The sequence below is a fragment of the Acinonyx jubatus genome, chromosome X, assembly GCF_027475565.1.
Source record: "Acinonyx jubatus isolate Ajub_Pintada_27869175 chromosome X, VMU_Ajub_asm_v1.0, whole genome shotgun sequence".
NCBI classification, from domain to species: Eukaryota; Metazoa; Chordata; class Mammalia; order Carnivora; family Felidae; genus Acinonyx; species Acinonyx jubatus.
Genome location: NC_069389.1, coordinates 94724368 through 94747535, shown reverse-complemented (window position 1 = coordinate 94747535; position 23168 = coordinate 94724368).

Genomic DNA, 23168 nt, shown 5'->3' with positions numbered 1-23168 from the left:
CCAGGCTCTGAGCTGTCAGTACAGAGCCCAACGCGGGGCTCGAACTCAAGAACTGTGAGATCGTGACCTGAGCCAAAGTCAGATGCTTAACCGACTGAGCCCCCCAGGCGCCCCAAGTATAGTTGTTTTGAAATCCACCACAGTGACGCACAGAGCACACGAGCTGCGCGTGCCTAAGGACAAGTGGGCTTTGTCGCATCTCTCGCCCAGCTCTGTGCCCTCCCTCGTGACCCCCACGTTCATAGCTGGATCCACGTTGCCCAGAGGAACGAGCTGCTTTGCTAACACACGGGCTCCCGGTCCCACCCCACGTGATGTGTCTATCGCTTTGGAACCCGGCCTCGGGCTCGGGGAGAGAGGCAGGGATATGAAAGGGGGTCTGGGGGCACTGGGCCGCGAGGCAGACAGTGGGCTGGTGGCCGAGTGGCTCCGTGGAATGACCGCTCTGCTCCTGCAGCGGTCACGTGGCGGAGGCGCTGAGTGTCCCTGCAGTAACACCCTCTGTGAGCCGGGTCCGGAGTGCATATGCCACGATTTCCCGTTGTGGCTTTTCAAAGGCGAGCCTTACGTCAAAGACGGCCGGAGCCTGCCCCTGAAAACCCGGCTCCCGGGCAGAACAAGGGGACCAGGAGAACAACGAGGCCAGTGTCACCCAGAAGGTCTATTGTTGGAGAGATGCTAATAGGGCTCCTTGGACTCCGAGCCACACACAGTTTGTCATCTGTCAGCCCCTGCTCGCCAGGCCCCCAGAGCCTGTGGCTCTTTGCAGATGTGGTGTCCAGGGTCCCGGAGGGAGGTGGCGGTGGGCAACGACAGGCAGCGGGGTCTGTTTTGTTGTGTAGCTGGCCTCGCGCCGAGCTGGGTGCTTACTCTCTCCTTATGGTTTTGGTTACAGCCACTAAAGAAGGGTGGTGTTTTTTTTTTTTTAACATTTATTTATTTTTGAGACAGAGAGAGACAGAGCATGAACAGGGGAGGGTCAGAGAGAGAGGGAGACACAGAATCTGAAACAGGCTCCAGGCTCTGAGCGGTCAGCCCAGAGCCCGACGCGGGGCTCGAACTCACGGACCTCGAGATCATGACCTGAGCCGAAGTCGGACCCTCAGCTGCCTGAACCACCCAGGCGCCCCTAGAAAGAGTGTGTAAAGAGGGGCGCCTGGGTGGCTCAGTCCGGTTGAGCGTCAGAATCTTGATTTCGGCTCAGGTCGTGATCCCAGGGTCATGGGATCGAGTCTCCCACCCGCCCCCCCTCCCCGCCTAGCGCTCGTCCGGATGAAATGCAAGGAAAAGGTGTTTGAGTCACAGCGGCTGTCACGCTGCTCTAGCCAAGGAATGGCTGAGCCGGTAGTGTGGCCGGCCAAAGAAAACACCATGAACGAGAATTAACTAACTTCTACCCAGGGCTCACTCTGTGCTCGGGCCCTGTCCCCGGGGGCTTTCCCTAGACAGGCTCGGGGAAACTTCATGTCAACCCTCCGAGGTGGGGACCGCTGTCAGCTCTGTTTTGCGGAGAAGCTATCGAGGTGGAGGGACACGTGCTGTAAAAGAGGGAGGTGTATGAGGCCATCTCCGCGGATGGCTGCGGGTTTAGTCACTTCCCGAGCAAGGGCTACAGTGTTTGGGGGGGCGGGGGGCGCACGGGAGAAGGCCTCTTTAGGCTCCACCCCATGAAGGGAGATGAGGGGACTTTGCAGATGTCTGCCTGTAAGCACTGATGCCACTCCTTACCCCCCACCCCCACCGCCTCCTCCATGGCAAACCCGTGGGTGATTATGTCGGTGTCGGTCTTGTTCACAAAACTCGCCACCAGCTGCTAGCTTTAACAAGCGTTCATTTTTAGGGGCGCCTGGGTGGCTCGGTCGGTTAAGCGTCCCGACTCTCGAGTTCCGCTCAGGTCGTGATCTCGCGCTCTCAAACTAAATACACGTGAAACAAGGCCTGTGCTTTTCAAAACCCATTCAAGCACCTTCTGGCTTCTTCCGGGCTTTAGGCAGCAGGGACGTAGATGTGGGATGTCTGCTACGTTTCGTGGCCTCTTGAGAGAGAGCGTGGGTTCCTGCCAGCGAAGTTTCTTTTCGTACAGTGCTCTGAATGTGGATGGTCACGGATAGTTATCACTATTGGGCTCATCAGCAGCAGACTAATGCCTATTATTAGAGGCAGTTAGGCCTGTGGCTTGTGGTCCTTCGTATTCAACAACTGATCTTCTCAACCCTCCAGTGAGACCTGCTTAGAGGGGTTCCCGTCACCATAGCAAGGCCAAGACGTTGGGACTACCTGTTGCCGTGACTGCAAGCCAGAACACTCTGGAAAGGACACGATTCTTTCTTGGCCTTTAGTGTGTCCATTGGCAGGTCCAGAACAGGAGGTTAATTTAAAAAATAAACAGCTTTATTGACATATGATTCACACAACGTGTAATTCAACCTAATCGTCTCCAGCTTTTTATTATGGACGTTTAAAAACACATACAGAAGCAGAGAGAACAGTAGAGGGAACCCCCGTCTACCCCCCTCACAGCTTCAACGGTGAACAATTCGTGGCCAATCCTCTATCTATCTTACTGCTTCCCATGCTCCATAACCCTCCATAACTGAGAGTATTTTATTATTTTTTTAATGTTTATTTATTTTGAGAGAGAGAGAGAGTGCGTGAGCAGGGGAGGGGCAGAGAGCAAGGGAGAGACAGAATCCCAAGCAGGCTCCAGCACGGTCAGTGCAGAGCCCGACGTGGGGCTCGAACTCACGAACTGTGAGATCATGACCTGAGCTGAAACCAAGGGTCAGGCGCTCAACCAACTGAGCCACCCAGGCGCCCCCGGGGAGTGTTTAAAAACAAATCCCAGACAACATATCATTTTGCCTACAACACTCTGGGGTGTATCTCTAACAGAGGGGATTAGAAAAAAAAGACCACCACGGGACCTAGTCTCTGTCCAGATTTCTAGGTCAGAAGGTTCTGTGACGTGGGCTCCTTGGGCTGATTGGGCAGGCAGTTCATAAAGGAGCCTTAGATGATCTATATGCTTCCTGAAAATATGCAAAGGCGTGTGTGTGTGTGTGTGTGTGTGTGTGTGTGTGAGCATTTTGCGAAGGGGCCACCAAGAGACCGTGGGCCTCCGCGTGTATGTTCCTTGGGAGGAGGGAGGGGAAGAACCAGAGGTCTCAAGTTCTCAGATATGAGCCCAGAGAGGCTTTGAGTCCATGGTGCAGGTGAAGGGTCCGCCTAAAATAGCCCTGACATTCAGTCACGGGTCCTGGGAGGCAGGTGTGCAGGGAAGATTGCTGAGTAGCGTGAGATCTGACACGCAGGCCTCAGCATCCCGGCCCGTGCCCTAGGCCACACTCAGGAGGCAGCACAGTGTCAACCAGGCCCCGGAGCATCCCAGTGCTCCAGGACCCCCCTCCCCCACCACACACACACCGGGGTAGTTGGTGTTAAGCGTTTGCATTCTGGGGCCCCGCCCTTCGGGATTCTGAGTCAACAGGTGTCGGGCGGGGCCTGGGAAGCTGCTCCCGCTTCGAGAAACGCAGGCACAGTGGCGTAGAGCGTGCATCTCTGGGTTCCACAGCCCTGGTTCTGAACCTTGGTGCTGCTTCATATCAGCCGTGTGGCCTTGGGCAAGTCATTAAACCTCTCTGCGCGTGGGCCCACTTATAACACCTCTGCCCTCGGGTTGTTGTCAGAATTAGGTTAGATGGGGCCCCTGGGTGGCTGAGTCGGTTAAGCGTCCGACCCTTGATCTCAGCTCAGGTCACCATCTCACGGTGGGTGACTTCGAGCCCTGCGTCGGGCTCTGCACAGAGCCTGCTTGGGATTCTCTCTCCCTCCCTCTCTCTTTGCTCCCCTCCGCAACTCGTGCTGTCTCTCTCGAAAATAAATACATGAACTTAAAAAAAAAAAAAAAAGAATTAGGTTAGATAACATACGTAAAGGGCACGCTTAGTGCCTTACATGGAGAATAGTGTCCAGTTGGATAGTAGGTCCTTATTTTGTTAAAAACAAGAAGACCTTGGAAGGGCTCCCTTCATTTCCCTCGGGATTATAAGGGTTTATTGTCATGTTCCTACAATCGAGGAGATTTAAAAGAGTATCGGAAGGTTTATCTGATTCATGGGTCCCCTGGGCTCTTCTGACTCCAACGGACGGGAGTAAAGCTCAGAAAACTGATGGGCTCGGGTCGTATTTTCACCCTGCAGGGGTCAGGGGGACACTGGAAAGTTTCTTTCCGTACGTCCCTCCTGGGCCTCGGTGGTCTTGTTATCTCCGTTGTTCGGAACATGGTGCCTCTGTCAGGAAACTCTCTGATAGCAAGCCAGCCCGATTTGGCAAATATGTTTCCTTAACCCACACTGAACGCTCCATGTGAGAATGTGGCTGAATCTCACTGGTGGAGAAAAAGCCAAAAGTTCACGTCCAGCCGTCGGGGGAGCGGGGAGCGGTGACGTTAGCCTCCTCTCATGCACACTAGGGCTCACTGTAGCCCAATGACTTTCTCTAGCTTCAAAACTGTGGTGGCCCTTGGGGACCCAGAGCAGGGAGGCACCAATGCCGGGACTGGGTTTCTTTCTTTCTTTCTTTCTTTCTTTTTAAGTTTATTTATTTATTTTGTGTGTGAGAGAGGGTGTGTGAGCAGGGGAGGGGTAGAGAGAAAGAGAGGGAGAGAGAGAATCCCGAGCAGGCTCTGCACTGCCAGCATGGAGCCCCACACGGGGCTCGAACTCACGAACAGTGAGATCACGACCTGAGCCGAAACCAAGAGTCGGCCATTTAACTGACTGAGCCACCCAGGCGCCCCCGGACTGGATTTCTTTAGATGAGGGAAAGGCCCTGCTAGACTTCAAACTCCCTGAGGACAAAGCCCTGTCTAGACCACACCAGAAAACTGTAGCCTCCCCCCGGGACCCCCCGGCTTTAACCCAGGAAGACCGGCCCACAAACCCTGAGGCCTATGGCTATGTCTCAGCTACCCCACTGCCAGCCCTTTTCAAGGCGATTGGACGTGGTCACCTCGCTGTCATCCTTGTTTTTCGACCTTACCTCCAGCCTCAGTGTTTACCTGGTCTGGCTTTTCAGGTCTTACCTCTTGTGGCCGGCTGTGCACTAGCCCTTGGAAATTAACAACTGAACGTGGCCTTCCGCTCCCCCCACCCCCCGCCCCTGCAGACCCTCTGCTCTCCCAGGAGACAGCTCATACTTTTTGGGGGGACTTCAGGTAGTTGTCCTGCCTCAGAGCCTCCTGCTCAGAGGTGCTTACAAGGTCCCCTCCACCTCCAGAGGGGTGACAGGACAAGCTGTGGATGCAAGTGAGTGGGCTCCAGAGGGCACTTGCTGTCCAGGTCCCTGCAAATGGGTGACCAGTGAGTTAAGTGAGCAGCTCGTCCTTCTTCTGGCTACTGCCCCTCCCTGTCCAACTGTGCTGAAAGATCCACGGACGGGGCAGCGGCCTCTTGGCAATGGAAGGAATTTGAGGCCAGGCTGGGGCTGGTCTTGTGTCTGTTCTCTGTTGGTTGACAAGCAGGTAGACCCCTCTTCTTCCCAGAGGCCTCTGGCTGCAAGGTCAGTGGAGCCAGTGGTGGTGGGGGTTGGGGTAGGCCTGAAGTATCTCTGGCCTTCTTAGCAGAGGGAAACCTTGACTGGTCAGAATCTTGGGGAAGGGGCTTGGTGGGAATTTCTGGGAAACTGAGGCTCAAAGAGAAAGCATATGTTGTCATCCTCCTTGTTGGAAGAGTTACCAAAGTGCCCGAGGTCACCTTCCTGCCTTCATGAGCTCAGCCTGTGACTGTAGTGAGCCTTTGTGTGGTCATGAAGCTTCCTGACTACCTGGGATCACTGCCCAAGCTGGGCACCCACAGAGTATAAGATGGTGACCCCAAGGGGCACCTGGGTGACTCAGTCGTTTAAGCGTCCAACTCGTGGTTTCGGCTCAGGTCATGATCTCATGGCTTGTGAGTTCAAGCCCTGCGTCGGGCTCCGCGTTGACAGCGTGGAGCCTGCTTGAAATTCTCTGTCTCCCCCTCTCTCTGCCCTTCCCCTGCTCGCACTCTCTCTCTAAAAATAAATAAACATTAAAAAAAAAAAGATTGTGACCCAAGTAGATGTCCAGGTTATCATGCATTTGTGTGTGTGTGTGTGTGTGTGTGTGTGTGTGTGTTGGAATGTTGAGTTTCCTCCCAAAAAGAGAGTTAAGAAAAATGTTCGAGGGGGTCCAAGTAATCGAATCTTTATTTTCCTAGGAAATAGAGTCTTCCGACCCGAAACCATTTTGGTCAGGGATGACCTGGGCACTGGGACCATCGGTCAGAAAGCAGCATTTGGGAAGTCCTGCCAAAGCTACCTCTTCCTCGGTGCCTTCAGACAGACTAACGTCAGGTTGGGCTTCTTTGTTCACTTGAGTTTGCTCGTGGGGACGCAACCCAGCGGCTAATGGCTGAAGACAGCTTTATAGGGCACTGCTGTATTGGATGCCACGGGAGACACAGAAAGTGAAGACAAAAGCCTTTGCCATCAAATAGCCTCTGGTGAGCCAGTCGAGGAGACACAACACAGATGGAGCATAGGACAGCCCGAGGCTTCTCAACAGATACCGTCCAGACCCTTATTCTTCCCAGGGCTCTTCCTGCTCTGACATTCTGAGATTCCCCTGGGAAAGCCAATTAACAACACGCTGTCAACAATGGGTACCAGACTTGTGCAGGCAAAGAGCCTTCCAGGAGTTCAGAGGTGGAGAGGTCCTTTGCTGGGCGGGGGGGGGGGGGGGGGGGGGGAGGGGGCGGGGGGGGGGTGACAATGGTCTTTTTTCTTCATGGGTTAGCTGTAAGCTAGGCCTCCTGGGATGGAGGACAGATTTGGAGAGGGAGAGGAATTCTCTGGCCAAAGGCTCAAGGCCAAGTGGTATTTTCTTCTCTAGTTCTCTATGTGCTTTTTATCTGGGGTTAGGAACGGGGAAGTTGAATTGAAGATAAGGAGTTACACGGAGCACCAGCCAAGGCCTGAGCTCAAGTCTCCCGAAATTTCTTAGATCTTGTCCCCGACAAAGTCCAGTAACCCTCATTCAGCACTGACCTATTGCTATTGTGGATACAGACTTCGTGAGGCCATTTGTTCATTTCACAAGCCTTTATTGAATGCCTACTTTGGCCTAGATCTTGTGTTGCATGCTAAAGATACAAAGATGAGTAAGATATTGACATGAGAGGCCTGTTTGAGCAGACAAGTTCAATGTGATGGGGGTGTCAAGGACTTCTATGAAACATTAATGTGCAAAAGAGGGACTGTAGTTGTGGGGAGAGGACAGGGAAGACCCTGCAGTGGGGGTAGGTTAGATTCACCAGATTGGGGGAGGAAGAGGGGAGCACTTTCTGGGCAGAGGTGGGACAGAAGGGTAAAATAGTATGACACATCAAAAATGAACTGGGGCAGTTTGTAGGCTTACGATCGGTCCCTTGATGCCCCCAGGGGACGAGGGACTGGTGGGTGCCATTTAGCTGGGGCCATTGCTTGTGTCTTATCAAATGTTTACACTTCACCCTGAAGGCCCAAGGGAGCTGGGAGGTGCTTTGAAAGCAGGCATCGACTTGGGCAGATTTGAGTTTTAAGATGTTCCTTCCGGTGGTCTTGTAGATGGTGGGGACGGAATGAATGGAATAATGGCAAAAGCCCTATCGAGAAGACTGTTTCTCTGAACTAAGAAGAGCTGGTGAATTGGGGCAGCTCAATGGAGAGGGTGAGCTATGGGTGCACTGGGGAGCTCCTTAGGAGTTCAAATCTACACAGTTGATTAGCTGGCAGTGGAAAGTTGAGGGAGAAGGGGGAGCTGAGGATGACTTCCCAGTTCTTGCCTTGGAAAATCGGGTGGTGGTGGGGGGGGGGAGGTGTAGCAGATTGTGGATTAAGGAGAGAAAATGGGTTCCATATTGGACAAGTTGAATTGGAAGTACCCGCGGGACATCGAGGCCTCCTTTGTCAGAGATTAATTGACCATGTATTTATTCTGACCAGAATTTATTTCTGGGCTCTCTATTCTGTTCCATTAATCGATGTGTCCATTTTTGTTCTTTGCATCCCTAACACACTTCTAAGAACACATTTTGGTGATATCCAAGGTTGTATACTTTCTCCTTTCCAGCACCCTCATACCTGCCATTCATGAGACATCACATAGCCATTGAATTCCCCTTATTCGTAAAGACCTTTCCTCAAGTCATGAGGGCGATTAGAAGGGGATCATCACTTGTTGACTCCTATCATTCAAGTGTGGATATTCCAGCAGGCGAAGCAGGCAACCAGACGTTTGTTAAAGCTTCTGGAAGTCACTGTACTTTTTTTTTTTGGCATGGGAAGGAAGTAACAGTGGACCAAGCCTATGGACATTGTGCTGTGAGGTCTGGCCTCCTGGGATGAATTGAAATCATCACCATCACCATCATCATCATCATCACTAAAGAACTAACAGCTTGAAGAACTTCAAGCTTGACACTGCGCTGAGGGCCTTTCATGCATGATCTCGCTGAAACGTGGTCATAGCCCCAAGGCGGTACTATTACTGTGCTTACTTTTATCGATGAGAAAACTGAGGCGCGGGGAGTATGAGTGAGTCACTCAGGAACCTTAGTAGTCAGGAGAGATGGGTCTCCAAGCTGCATCTATCTGACTCCAGAATCCCGGCTCTTAACTGTACGTGGCCTGCTAAGAAAGGCTGTTCAGTTGTCATTGGCATTGCTTTTCCTTCGGAAACCTTTCTAGCTTTCTTTAACCTTCAGTATGTAGCCACCTGAACTGGGCAGCCAGTCAATCGACAGCCGGGATTGCGTACCCGTTTTAAAGGAAGATGGCATACGCGTGGAGGGTGGGGCGTGGGACAGAAGCACAGTTCCTGTGACCCAAGGACCTACCTGGCCAAAGACACCCGTGCGATGAGTGAGACTGTGCACTCCGGGGCTACGACTGGGTGGAATTCATAAGGCGGGGCTTCCTGGAAAAGAGGCATACTCGCTCCTTCCCCATCTAGAAGGAAGAGACAGACAGATGGGGAGAGGCGCGCTGGATTTCTATCAGGAGAACTCAGGAGTCCTCGGAGCTTGAAGGGACCACAGAAAGCATCTGGTTAACTAGATTCTGGCCCACCCTGCTCATTTCCTAGGTGAAGAAACATAGCAAGAGAAGAGTGGGGACCTTCTCGGGTGAGGGTTCATGGCTCCCCAGCCAGCGTTCTGTCTCTGGGGCAGGGGAGGTGGGAGACCAGTATGAGCAGAGTCCTGGGGATGCTAAGAGGTCACGGGCCGGGAAGAATCAGACCGGGAGCAGCCACAGAGCCACCTTGTTCAGAATGCCCTTCAGCAAAAGTCTGGGAAGTTCTGTTGGTTTTTTTTTTTAAATAATTTTTTTTAATGTTTTTATTTATATTTGAGACAGAGAGAGACAGAGCATGAGTGGGGAAGGGGCAGAGAGAGAGGGAGACACAGAATCGGAAGCAGGCTCCAGGCTCCAAGCTGTCAGCACAGAGCCCGACACGGGGCTCGAACTCACGAACAGTGAGATGGTGACCTGAGCCGAAGTCAGACGCTTAACCGACGGAGCCCCCAGGCGCCCCTGGGAAGTTCTGTTTTGATGTCCACCTGCTCCGGGGGCTTCCCTCAGCTCAGGGGACGCCGTGTGGCTAGCTCTTGCCACGTGCCTCCGCAGTCCAGGCTGACAGCGAACATTTCATCGGCCTGCCCAGGCCGAAGCCACGCCGTCGGTGGCACCCGCTTACGGGTTCTGTTTACCCAGCACGGAGAATTTCCGACAGGGAACCAAAGCTTCTTTCCTCCAACTACAACTGACACATTTTCAAACAAAGGAACCATAGAGTCCTCATTTATAAACTCCTGGCTGCCCTGGTCTTTGGTCAGGAAATACCAGGTTTTTTTACACGGTGTCAAAAATGAATCGACTGCCCCGTCTCCTCCCACAAAAATGTTGCTCTGCAGACATCACGATGTGGGGGTTGGAATCCCAACCTGCCTGCCTCCCACGCTGCCTTGTCGCGGAGCCCTCGTAAATCAGAAGGCAACCCTTTGGGCGAGGCCCCTGTTTACCTTTGCAGATGAGCCGAGGTGCCACGTTGCGGACGAAATCCTTGACTCCAGAGTGGGGGTTCTGGGTGCCTTTTGCCGCCCGCCCAGCCTTGTCCTTTAGCTCTCAGCCCTGAGCGGGGAGCTCAAAGGAACGGCTGTTCTCTTGCTGTATCTACACCAAGTCTGGATCCTGCTTTATGCTTGTTGGGCTCAGGAGTCGCCTCACTCTGGCTGGACATGGGCAGAATGCACCCCTGATGTATGGGGAGGCGATACCTGCTGGCCATGGGATGGGGGTGGGGTAGTAAGGATCTGGAGGGAGGGAAGTGGATTTAGTCGGAGTGTGAGATCATGACCTGAGCCGAACTTGGACACCCAGCCGACTGAGCCACCCAGGCGCCCCTATCTGGGATTCTTAAGATTAGACATCTTATAGTTTGAAAACAATACCTTATGCTATTTTAATTTTTGTAAATGTTTCATTTTGTTCTTTCATTGCTCTCTGCTCTGGCCAGGCACCGTGCTGGCCATAGTGATGAGCAAAACCACACATGGTCCCAGCCCTCATGCAACTTATAGTCTGGTCGGCAAGCCAGATATGAAGCACATAAACGCAGGAATGAATGTTAAGATGCACTTGCGAAAAGTTCTAGAAAGGGGTTCTGACTTGTCAGGAGATCAGGGAGGCCTTCCTTGAGGCAGTGAGGATTTTGCCGACACCGGAGGGATGAGTGGACTTTAACTAGGGGAAGAGTGGAGGGAGGGGTGTTTCAGGCAGAGAGAACAGTACAGATCTTCCTTGCCTTACGGTGGGGTTACGTCCCAATAAACCCATCGTAAGTTGAAAATATCCTCAGTTGAAAATGCATGTAAGACACCTAACCTACAGAACATCACAGCCTCGTCTAGCCTACCTTAAATGTTCTCAGAACACCTACATTAGCCTGCAATTGGGCAAAGCCATCCAATGCAAAGCCTACTTTATAATAAAGTGTTGGATATCTCGTGTAATCTGTGGAATACTGTACTGAAAGTGAAAAACAGAATGGTCGTGTAGGTAGAGAATGAGTCCAGGAAAAAAAACTCAAAATGCAAAATTTAAAATATGGTTTCTACGGAGGGTGTATTGCTTTCACACCATCATAAAGTCAGGACATCGTAAGTTGAACCATTGTGAGTCAGAGACCATCTGTATGTGCAAAGGTCCTGTGGTGGGTCCTCAAGAAGGCCAGGCTGGTGGAGCAGAGGGAGGATCAAGGGGAAGCACGGTGGAAGCTGAAGCTGCAGTGGGCAGGCCTCCGAGGCCAAACAGTGTGGGGCCTTGAAGGCCTCGCTAAGGAATTTGATCTTTGTACGAAAAGCCACAGGAAATTCTTGGTCAAGTTCCTTTTGAAAATGTCAGGGGAAGTTTAGTACTTAAGAAAGAAAAGTGTTGTTTTCTTACTCAGAACATATGTGGGTACCTGAATATGTAAATAAATCTCATTTCCTCCCGTCTTGGGTTCCCAGGGGAAAAGTCCTCCTGAAAGGGAGCAGAAATCTTTGGGTTTCTAGGAATTGTGGGTCTGGCGCTGTTCCTTTAACAGCACTTTCCCAATTGGCATCTCCCTTTTGTAACCTGGCCTAGGTATCGATCTTCCCTCCAGCCACTGCACTCATTTAAATTTTTATATTAAAAAAAAATTGTGGTTGGGGCGCCTGGGTGGCGCAGTCGGTTGAGCGTCCGACTTCAGCCAGGTCACGATCTCGCGGTCCGTGAGTTCGAGCCCCGCGTCGGGCTCTGGGCTGATGGCTCGGAGCCTGGAGCCTGTTTCCGATTCTGCGTCTCCCTCTCTCTCTGCCCCTCCCCCATTCATGCTCTGTCTCTCTCTGTCCCAAAAATAAATAACGTTGAAAAAAAAATTGTGGTTAAATACACATAACGTAAACTCTACCACCTTAACCATTTATTTTTTATTTAAAAAAATTTTTTTCACGTTTATTTTTGGGAGACAGAGCGAGACAGTGAGCAGGGGAGGGCAGAGAGAGAGGGAGACACAGAATCCGAAGCAGGCTCCAGGCTCTGAGCTGTCAGCGCAGCTCGACGCGGGACTCGAACTCACGGACCGCGAGATCATGACCTGAGCCGAAGTCGGACGCTTAACCGACTGAGCCACCCAGGAGCCCCAAGATTTGATTTTAAAGTAATCTCTGCATCCAACTTGGGGCTCGAACTCACAACCCCGAGATCACAGACTGGTCCACCGACTAAGCCAGCCGGGCGCCCCTCCACCTTAACAATTTTTAAGGGTCGAGTTCAGTGGCATTAAGTACAGTCACGCTGTTGGGCTCCCATCACCACCACCCATCCACACAACCTTCAGTTTACAAAACTAAAACTCAGAGCCCATTAAACAACTCCCCATTCTCCCGCCCCCAGCCCCTGGCAGCGGCCATTCTACGTTCTATCAGTTTGACTGCTCTGGGTACCTCACGTCAGCAGACTCTCATTGTCTCTTTGTGACTGGTTTATTTCACTCAGCGTAATGTCCTGAAGGGTCATCCATGTTGCAGTATGTGTCAGACTTTCCTCCCTTTTTAAGGCTAAAATTCCATTATATGTATAGACCACATGTTGTTTATCCATTATGTCAATGGACATTTGGGTTCTTTCCACCTGTTTCCACCTGACTGATGCAATAATGCTACTATAAATATGGGGGTACAAATCTCCTTTCAAGTCCCTGCATGTATTTATTTATGTATTTACTTATGAGAGAGAGAGTGTGTGCGAGCAGGGGAGAGAGGCAGAGAGAGAGAGAGAGAGAGAATCCCAAGCAGGCTCCGCCCTCAGCATGGAGATCGACGTGGGGCTTGGTCCCACAACCCTGAGATCATGACCTGAGCTGAAATCAAGAGTCGACGCTCGGGGCGCCTGGGTGGCGCAGTCGGTTGAGCGTCCGACTTCAGCCAGGTCACGATCTCGCGGTCCGTGAGTTCGAGCCCCGCGTCGGGCTCTGGGCTGATGGCTCGGAGCCTGGAGCCTGTTTCCGATTCTGTGTCTCCCTCTCCCTCTGCCCCTCCCCCGTTCATGCTCTGTCTCTCTCTGTCCCAAAAATAAATAAAAAAAAAAACGTTGAAAAAAAAAAAAAAGAGTCGACGCTCAACCGACTGAGCCACCCAGGTGCCCCTCAGGTCCCTGCTTTCAATTCTTTTGGGTATATATCCAGAAGTGGGATTGCTGGATCATATGTTGGGTCTATTTTTGTTTTCTTTTTTTGAGGAATCTCCATATTGTTTTCCATATGGTTGCACCGGTTTACATTCCTGCCCATGGTGCACAAGGGTTTCAATTTCTCCACATCCTTACCAACATTCATTGCTTTATGTTCTTTTCTTTTAATAGTAACAATCCCAATGGGTGTGAGGTGGTATCTCATTGGTTTTTTTAAGAATGTTTATTTTATTTATTTTGAGAGAGAGAGAGAGAGAGAGCTTGGGCAGGGGTGGGGGAGGCAGAGAGAGAGAGAGGGAGACAGAATTCCAAGCAGGCTCTGCATCATCAGTGAAGAGCCCGATGCAGGGCTCGGTCCCACAAACTATGAGATCATGAGCGGAGCAGAAATCCAGAGTCGGATGCTTAACCACTGAGCCATCCGGGCGCCCTTCACTGCTGTTTTCATGTGCATTTCCCTACTGATTAGTGATGTTGAGCATCCTTTTGTGTGCATGTTGTCCATTTGTGTATCTTCTTTTTAAAAAAAATTTTTTTTTTAAGTTTATTTCTTTCTGGGACAGAGACAGAGCATGAATGGGGGAGGGTCAGAGAGAGAAGGAGACACAGAATCTGAAACAGGCTCCAGGCTCTGAGCTGTCAGCACAGAGCCCGACGCGGGGCTCGAACTCATGGACCGCGAGATCATGACCTGAGCCGAAGTCGGACGCTCAACCGACTGAGCCACCCGGGCGCCCCAGTTGTATATCTTCTTTGAAGAAATGTCTATCCAAGTCCTTTGCCCATCTTAAAAATTGAGTTGTTTTGGGACACCTGGGTGGCTCAGTCGGTGAAGCATCCAACTCTCAGTTTCGGCTCAGGTCATGATCTCACGGTTTCGTGAGTTCGAGCCCCGTGTTGCCTCCATGCTGACAGTGTGGAGCCTGGTTGGAATGATCTCTCTCCCTCTCTTTCTGCTCCTCCTCCATTCTCTCTCTCAAAGTAAATAAATAAACTCAAAAAACTGGGGTTGTTTGGTTTCTGCTATTGAGTTGTAGGACTTCCTTATATAGCCCGAATGTTCATTATGGTTCGCAAATACGTTCTTCCACTCTATGGGTGCACTCATTTTTATAGAATGACTTTTTTCAGAACAAGAGTCCCAGGAATGGTCTTGGTGCTAGAATTGGCTTAAAAGGGGATAACACACCCCGCTCGGTGCAGTGGTAACAATAACACACATTTATCAAGCACTTACTCAGCACCAGGTACTGTTCTAAGTGTTTGCACATAAATAAAGTAGGTGCTACTTTATTTGCCTCCTGATTTTACAAACGACGAAACTGGGTTAGGAGACTATGTGACTTGCCCGGGGCTACACAGCCAGCAGGTGCCAGAGCTGTGACGCTCCCAAGCAACCTGCTTTTACAACCCAGGCGCTCCCCCATCCCACCGGGCGACTCTCTTACTCTGCTCTCGGGAGGGGCCATGGTGTGAGGCAGCCCTGAAAACTGTTAAGGGTATGAAAAGACCAGAGATGGTTTTCATTTCTGGACATATTCGGAGAACCGTGAGGCTCCGTTGACATGGACAAGCCACTTCTTGGCACACGAGGATCATGAGCATTCAGGGAGAGGCTCTTTCAAGGGACAGAGCCCTTGGTGTGGACAGTGGGCTCCAGAGCCCAGCCGCGAGACACAAAGAACACAAGAAGACGAGCCCTCCCTCCTCTGGCCTCTCTCTGTCATGATCCCATTGTAAATATTTGTCCCCTGAGAATACTTGCATCTGTATAACACTCAGAAGATGAAACATATTCACGCACACATTGTTCCCTCAGATCTTCATAGTGTTCTGGCCAGCCAGGAAGGGTGGGCTGGTATTGTTACTATTTTATGGATGGGAGAACGGAGACCCAGGAACCTTCGGTGGCTTGCCGAAAGCCCCAGTGGGTGGGCAAGTCAGACAAACAAACAAACATCTTGGGATCTTTTCCTTCCTTCTTTAATAAATCTTCCATACACCCATCGAAGGAGCCCGTCCCTTCCCCAGCCAGTAGGCCAAGTGGGCACGAGAAACCAGGTGTGTTAACCTCGCCGCGACCTGGACCAGAGCCTGACCCCTGGTTCCCACACGAAATCTTTGCAGGTCATTACGTGTTTGCTTTCTAGCCCAGTGGTCTAAGTCAACATTGTCTCCCTTCGGAGATGCGATGACTCTATGAAAGAGGTCCAGAGGACATTATTGCCTCCACCTAAGAGATGTGGAAACTGAGGCCCAAGGAGGGTAAGTAACATGCCTGAGGTCCTATAGCTAATAATTGCTACGGTATCTGGTTTCAATATCAATATTTTTTTTTTTTATCACGACACCGAGCTACCAAGTTGCCCAAAAGCCCCCTCCCGGGAGGGAGAGCGACTTCACCACGAAAGTGCTGTATCACAAGGTGGTCGGGGACGGTGCAGGTGTGCCCGTATAGACATTCTGGGCAGTCCTGGCGGATGGCAGGGAGCACGCTGGAATAGGCAGCCAGCTCTGTGCCATGGCATGGTGGACACAAACAAGCACTACGCCAATGAGAACCAAAAGAGGCTATTGATCCCGAGCTTTCTATACGGGAGAGTCGGCCACTGTCATTTGGCTTTGGCAGAGGCTCAGAAGCAGGCAGGGGAGTGGGAAAGCTTTACAGTGAAAGAAGGGAAGGCTTCGGGTATGACCTGACTGGAGGCCATAGGCATGGGGAAGCTGGGGGTGGGCTAACTCGAGGCGGGGTGTCCCATGTGATTGGTTGGTGATGCCCTACTTGGCTTCCTCTGGCTCTTCCTGAATTTGGAGGGGGTAGGATAGCGGCAAAAATGGGGAATCTGGAGTGATTACTGAGGGGTTGTAGCTTACTTCCCTACCGGTTGCTGTAGAGGCATGGGTCAGAGTCCTGTTGTCATCTATGGTCTGGCTATTGTCCATTTGTACGTTCACCCTCTCAACACAAGGGAGTGAAAAAATTGCCCTTGTTGAAAAATCTATTGCGGTGGTCTCAATGTCCATTGTCAGAATTAAAGAGAATGAAAACGGGGGCACCGGGGTGGCTCAGTCAGTTAAGCGTCCCAACTTTTGATTTCAGCTCGGGTCATGATCTTGCGGTTCGTGGGCTCGGGCCCCGTGTCGGGCTCTGTGCTGACAGTGCGGAGCCTGCTGGAGAGTCTCTCTCTCTCCCTCTCTCTCTGCCCCTCCGCCACGCTCTCTCTCTCTTTCATTCAAAATAAATAAATTTAAAACAAAGAATGAAAATATTTCCTAAGGTTCTGAAACCTATGTGTCATTTCCCACGGGCTTAAGGTCCTGGGATGTGGGAGATTTTTAACACCAGCCCTAACAGAGTTTGCATTATTCGATTGACTTTGATTGACCCCTCGTGCCTGTCACTGTCGTGCAACACAGAGCAGTTTCCTGTGTATGGGAGAAGAGATTTCAGATAAAAGGTGCTGTTTGGTGCTGGGGAGTGGGGATAGTATCCGGACTCTTGGAGCTCTGCTCAGTCTAATGAGACTAGGCTGGGGTTGGAGGAGGGCACTCAGGAGTGAGCACCCCAAAATGAAGTGGGGTGGGCATGAAGGAGCCTCCAGGAAATTTTTCAGCTGGGGCCCTCTATTCAGAACACCTTTGCAGCAAATCAGCTGTTTTCATTCTCCCGTGCCATGTCTCACGGTGACTTCTTTCTCTATTTACATTAATTAATTTTTGTAAAGACTTCCTTTTTTTTAGAGCAGTTTCAGGCTCCCAGCAAAATTCAGAGGAAGCTACAGAGATGTCCCGTATACTCCTGCCCCCACGACCGCTGATCTTTTTACTGTCTGCACGCTTTTGCCTTTTCCAGAATGTCACGTCGTTGGAATTACACACCATATACAGCCTTTTCAGACTGGCTACTGTCTTAGTTCTTCTGGGCTGCGGTAATAAAATGCCGCACAATGAGTGACCACCAACAAACATTTCTCGCAGTTCTGGAGGCTGGAACTCCAAGATTCGGGTGCCAGTATCGTCAGCTGAAGGCCCTCTTCTGGGTTCTCGGTTGCGGACGGTTGACTGCTCAGTGTGCCATCACATGGTAAGAGGAATGGGCTAGCTCTGGGGCCTCTTTTATAGGGGCACTAATTCCCTTCACGAGGGCTCTGCTCTCATGACCCAGTCACCTCCAAAATGCCCTACCTCCGAATACCATCACCTTGAGCATTTAGGTTGCCAACATGTGGATTTTAGGGGGACACGAACATTCAGACCACAGCAACTTCTTTCACTTAGCAGTATGAGTTCAAGGATCTTCCAATTCTTTTCATGTGTTGGTAGCTCAACTCTTTTTTTGTGCTGAATAATATCCCATTGTCCGGATGCACCACAGTTTATGTATCCATTCCCTTGTTGAAGGACATCTTGGTTGCTTCCGAGTTTTGGCAATTATGGATAAAGCTGCTATAAACATCCGCACATATGTTTCCATGTGGACATACGATGTGGAACATCTTTTCAAGTTTCTTTGCCATCTGTATATATCTGTATACATTCTGATGAGTTGCCTGTGAAGGTCTTGGACCCATTTTTAAATCAGGTTGTTTTCTTAGTGCTGAGTTGTCAGAGTTCTTCGTATATTTTGGATAACGGTTCTTCATCAGATGTGTCCTTTGCAAATATTTTCTCCCGGTCTGTGGCTTGTCTTCTCATTCTCTTGACATTGTCTTTCACAGAGCAGAAGTTTTTCCTTTTAACTAAGTCTAGTGGATCAATTATTTCTTTCACAGATTGTGCCTTTGGTGTTGTATCTAAAAGGTCACTGCCATACCTACGTCATACCATGGTCATGTAGGTTCTTTCCTATGATATCTTCCAGGAGTTTAACAGTTTTGTGTTTTATATTTAGGTCTATGATTCACGGTGAGTTAATTTTTGTGAAGGGTGTGAAATCTATGTCTAGATTTATTTTTTCATATGTGGCGGTCCAGTTGCTCCAGTACCATTTGTTAAAAAGACCGTCTTTGCTCCACTGTATTGCCTTTGTTCCTTTGTCAAAGATCACTTGAGTATATTTATGTGAATCTTATTTCTCGGCTTTCCATTTTGCCCCACTGATCTATGTCTGTTCTTTACAAATACCACACTGTCTTGACTACTACAGCTTTATAGTAAGTCTTAAAGTCATGTAGTATCAGTTCTTCAACTTGGTTCTTTTCCTTCAATACTGTGTTTGGCTGTTGTGGGTCTTTGGCCTCTCCATATAAACTTTAGGACCACTTTGTTAATAGCCACAAAATAACTTGCTGGGATTTTTATTGGGGTTATATTGACTCTATAGATCAAGGTGGGAGGAGCTGAAATTTTGACAATATTGAGGCTTCCTATCCATGAACAGGGGATATCTTTCCATTTATTTAGGTCTTTTTTGATTTTGTTCATCAGTTTTGTAATTTTCCTCTTTTAGGACACTTGAAGACCTTATACACGTTTTGTTAGATTTATAGGTAAGCATTTCATTTGTGGGGATGCTAATGTAAATGGTATTATGTTTTTAATTTCAAATTGCACTTGGTTATGGCTGACATATAGGAAAGCAATTGACACTTGTAGATTAACTTTGTATCCTGCAACGTTGCTATAATTGCTTATTAGTTTTAGTAGTCTTTTTGTTGCTTCTTTGGGATTTTCTGCATAGACAATCATGTTATCTGTGAACAGGGACAGTTTTGTTTCTTCCTTTCCAGTCTGAATACCTTTTACTTCCTTTTTTGTCTTATTGCACTAGTTACTATTTCCAGTATGATGTTGGAAAAAAGTGGTGAGAGGGGACATCCTTGCCTTGTTTCTGATCTTAGTGGGAAAGCTTCAAGTATGATGTGAATTGTAAGTTCTTTGAACATGTTATCAAATTGAGGCAGTTTTTTAAGTTCCTAGTGTATTGAGAGTTTTTATCATGGATGGGTGTTGGATTTTGTTAAATGCTTTTTTCTGTATCTATTGATATGATCACATCATTTTTCCTTTTTAGCTTTTTAATGTGATGGATTACATTAATTGACTTTTGAATGTTGAACCAGCCCTGTATACCTGGAATATCTACCATTTGTTGTGAAATAAATACCATTTGTTTATATGTTGTTGGATTCGATTTGCCAATATTTTGTTGAGGATTTGAAAAAATTTTTAATGTTTATTTTTGAGAGAGAGAGACAGAGCACGAGTGGGGGAAGGGCAGAGAGAGAGGGAGACACAGAACCCAAAGCAGGCTCCAGGCTGTGAGCTGTCAGCACAGAGCCCGACGTGGGGCTCAAACTCACAAACCGCAAGATCATGACCTGAGCTGAAGTTGGACGCTTAACTGACTGAGCCACCCAGGCGCCCTGAGGATTTTTGCATCTATGTTCTTGAGAGATATTGGCCTGTAGTTTTCTTGTAATTTCTTTGGTTTTGGTATTAGGGTAATGCTGACCTCATTGAATGAGTTAACAAGTAGTCCTTCTGCTTTCATCTTCTGATAGAGATTGTAGAGAATTAGTATAATTTCTTACTTAAATGTTTGGTAGACTTCACCAGTGAACCCATTTGGGCCTGGTGCTTTCTGTTTTGGAAACTTATCATGTCAATAAGTAATTTAAATTGTCAATATCTATAACAGATATAGACCTATTTAGATTGTCTATTTCTAGTGTACATTTGGCAAATTGTGTCTTTCAGGAAATCGGTCCATTTCATCTAGGTTATCAAATCTGTGGGCTTGGAGTTGTCCATAGTATTCCTTTATTACCCTTTTAATGTCCATAGGATTGGTAATGATGTCCCTTCTTTCATTTCTGATATTAGTAATTTGTGTCCTTTCTCTTTGTTTCTCAGTTAGCCTGGCTAGTTTTTAACTCGCAGAGTTGGCCATACTGAACCTCCATCAACTTGTTAGTTATAGTTCAGGGTCCCCACCCCCCTCCGCCCCCGCCCAGGTACCAGTTCCTGCGGCAGTTTTCTGCTAGTGAATCTTGGCTTTGGGAAGCCATGTCTCCTTGTATTTGCTTGTCTGTCTCTCCAATCTTGGGGGCAACAGTTTGCCTTAAGTCCTCCCCTTTCTTATAGATCCAAGAGGAGTTGTTGATTTTTCAGTTTGCTCAGCTTTGTACTTATTAGGATAGAACAGTGGCTTCTAAGCTCTTACGTGCAGAACTGGAAACCAGAAGTTCTACTGTGTCATTTTTTTCCTAGCTTTATTGAGATATAATTGACATATAACATTGTGTAAGTCTAAGGTGTACAATGTGATGATTTGAGATGTACACACACACACACACACACACACACACACAACTTTTTTCTTTCCTGGAAGGAACCCAAGAAGTCGGGTAATGGACTTTGGGAGATGAAGAGTCGAGAGGGGTGTTCATGTTTCATTATTTTATTTTATTCTTTTTAATTTTGTTTTTTTAATGTTTATTCTTTTGAGAGACAGAAAGAGAAAGACAGCATGAGCAGGGAAGGGGCAGAGAGAGGGTGAGACAGAATCCGAAACAGGCTCCAGGCTCCGAGCTGTCGGCACAGAGCCCGACGCGGGGCTCGAACCCACGAACCGTGAGATCACGACCTGAGCTGAAGTCGGACGCTTAACCGACTGAGCCACCCTGGCGCCCCATGTTTCATTATTTTATACCTTTGTGTGCCATGAGAGTTTTTCTAACCATTTTTTCTTTCTTTGGGGGGAGTTCTTAGAGGCCAGCTGCCCTGGCGACATGCCTTTACTTGTCCCACTGACCAGTCACTCAACTCAGGCCTGGGAGGAAGGGCTAGCTATTCCTTCTCCAGGATGTTAGGTAATGAAGGAAGTAAAATGACAGCAGGAGGCTGTTTGGGTAGCCCTCCCCCCCCCCCCCCCCCCCCCCCGAATCACTGGTTCCAGACCCAGCGGGGGTCGCTTCCCTCTCAGCTGCCTGGGCAAGGAAGCCAGAACAGTTCTGTGCCCGGCTGGGTGGTAAAAACCCAATTTACTGTGCCAAGCAAGTGTCCCTCCTCCAGTGGGGTGGCGTTCCTGGCTGCGTCTTTGCTCCCTGGGCTGAAGGTTGGGTGGAAGGGGGGGCCTGTGGGCTGCCCCATAGGGGAAGCGACACTTGGCAGGGTCTCCACCACGGAGGTGGCAGCTGGGGGGCCCCAGCTGCCTCACACCTCCAGGCTCTGGGCTAAGCGAAGTGTGGGTGATACATGTGTGTGCTTTCTCTTTCCTGCTGATTTGCAGGTTGGAGATCGTCAGTCTGGCCATGGCTGGAGGTGAGGGGAAAGTCGGCCTCCTTCCTTACTACTCCTGAGGGCCAGGGAGAGGGGGTGAGTGGAGGGGATCATTCCAGAGTTTTCGCATAACCCGGGGAAAGGAAGTGAATGCGTCCAGAAAGAAGCTGGCGAGGACCTTCCGCATCCTTGCACCTTTCCTCCCAACGGCATTGGCCCCCTCTGGGCTCCAGTTTCCACTCGAGAAAGGGAAAATCTGAAAACAGGCCAATCTAGCAGGCAGGCGGATGGATGGGGCTGCGTTTAGAAACTTTCCGCAATGTCTGTTTACAAACTCTTGTCTGTTCAGCCAGGCCCTGGAGCCAAGTCTGTGTGATTGGATGTATAGCCTGAGAGTAATGAAACTGCATTCGAAACGTGCTACACAAGACAGACTTCCTCCAAATCTGGTTGCTCTTCTCCAGCACAGGGACAAGTCTGGAGTGTGGCAAGTGATGGTGACTTTGCCGATTGTCCCCTCCCTTCCCCAGTCCAAGGTGTCCAGGCAGAAGGAGATCCTCAGTGAGTCTGAAGAGCACCTGATAGAGGGGGAGGGGGAGGGGAGGGGAGAGGGAGGGGGAAGGGAGAGAAGGAGGGGGGAGGGAGGGGGAGGGAGAGGGGGAGGGGGAGGGGGAGGGGGAGGAGGGGGGCGAGGGGGAGGGGGGGGAGGGGGAGGAGGCAGAGCCGGGGACTGCTATTAGAAAATACCCCGGGTAGGCATCACTCTGCAAGCATTCTGCCTTTTATCCGTCCAACCCCAGGGAGGTGTCTTCCCTCGCCCCGGCCCCACCAGAGGATTGTGCTGGGTTCCTCCTCCCCATTCCTTACCTCCGTAGCCCTGAACGCCAATCCCAATCTACATCAGCCTCGACCTGTCTGTAAACGTTGGGGGTTGGGGGAGGCCCCCCGCTCCACCCAGTGTCTGTCGTTTTCCCCAGGCCAACTCCCTGAGAGATGGTCCTGGCTCTGTTGGCCTTTGATTCCTGAATCCCACCGGCCCGCAGACGCCCTAGGATGTTGTGAGAGCAGATATTCCGAAGACAGGCTGAGATGTCAGGATGAATGGCTCCATAGAGGCCACAACCCAGCTCTCTAGCTTATCCTCCGAAGCCTTCGGAGATGTCGCTCCATCTGGGATGCTGTGAGCAGCAGTCACGTGGATGCGGACGCGAAACTGCTTTGTCTCTGTCATCCCAAACCCCTGAACCCACTGCTTCTTTGCCAGCCCTTAGCGGGAAGGGAATTCGTTTAGTGAGCCTCGGGAGGTAGGGCTGAGGGGAAAAGGAAAGAGGAAGGAGGGGGGGCGCCTGGGTGACTCAGTCGGTTAAGCGTCCGACTTGAGTTCACGAGTTCGAGCCCCACATTGGGCTCTGTGCTGACAGCGCGGAGCCTGGAGCCCGCTTGGGATTCTGTGTCTCCCTCTCTCTCTGCCCCTGCCCCAATCACAGTGTGTGTCTCTCTCTCTCTCTCAAAAATAAATAAACATTAAAAAATTAAAAAAAAAAAAAAAAAAAAGGAAAGAGGAAGCAGGGAGACAGGAGCCAAAAGGAAAGGGAGGAGAGACCGGGACTGAGAGGAACCTTCTGGAATGGTGTGCATCTACTCAGAAGTCAGGGAGTCTCACCGTTCTCCAT